Below are 366 nucleotides of genomic sequence, written 5' to 3'. Positions count from 1 at the left end.
TCATTCACTATATCCTCTTTTGTGCTGTATTGTTGGAGGTGATAGAACATCAAAAGATTTCAATAAAAAAAAATCCTTAAATTATACTCCTTCTGTGTTCAGGAATTGTAATTTAAAACTAACAGACCTAATGATCAATCAACAAGCCACATACTACCCTGATTCCTCAGCCTTTTCACATATGAAAGAGCAACTTTCAATGTAATTTATGCACATTTTCAATATGATTTGGAGAAAAAACTATGTATGATATTTGCATGTCAAGTAGTTAGCTTGGATCCAGAATTTACTTGAGGTAGAATGCTTTTATATGTTAAAAACCAAAGAAAGCGTTTTGGATCATCTGTCCAGGGAAAACAAAGAGCC

This window comes from Liolophura sinensis, chromosome 6, assembly GCF_032854445.1.
Source record: "Liolophura sinensis isolate JHLJ2023 chromosome 6, CUHK_Ljap_v2, whole genome shotgun sequence".
Taxonomy (NCBI): Eukaryota; Metazoa; Mollusca; class Polyplacophora; order Chitonida; family Chitonidae; genus Liolophura; species Liolophura sinensis.
Note: the sequence above shows the minus strand (reverse complement) of the source record.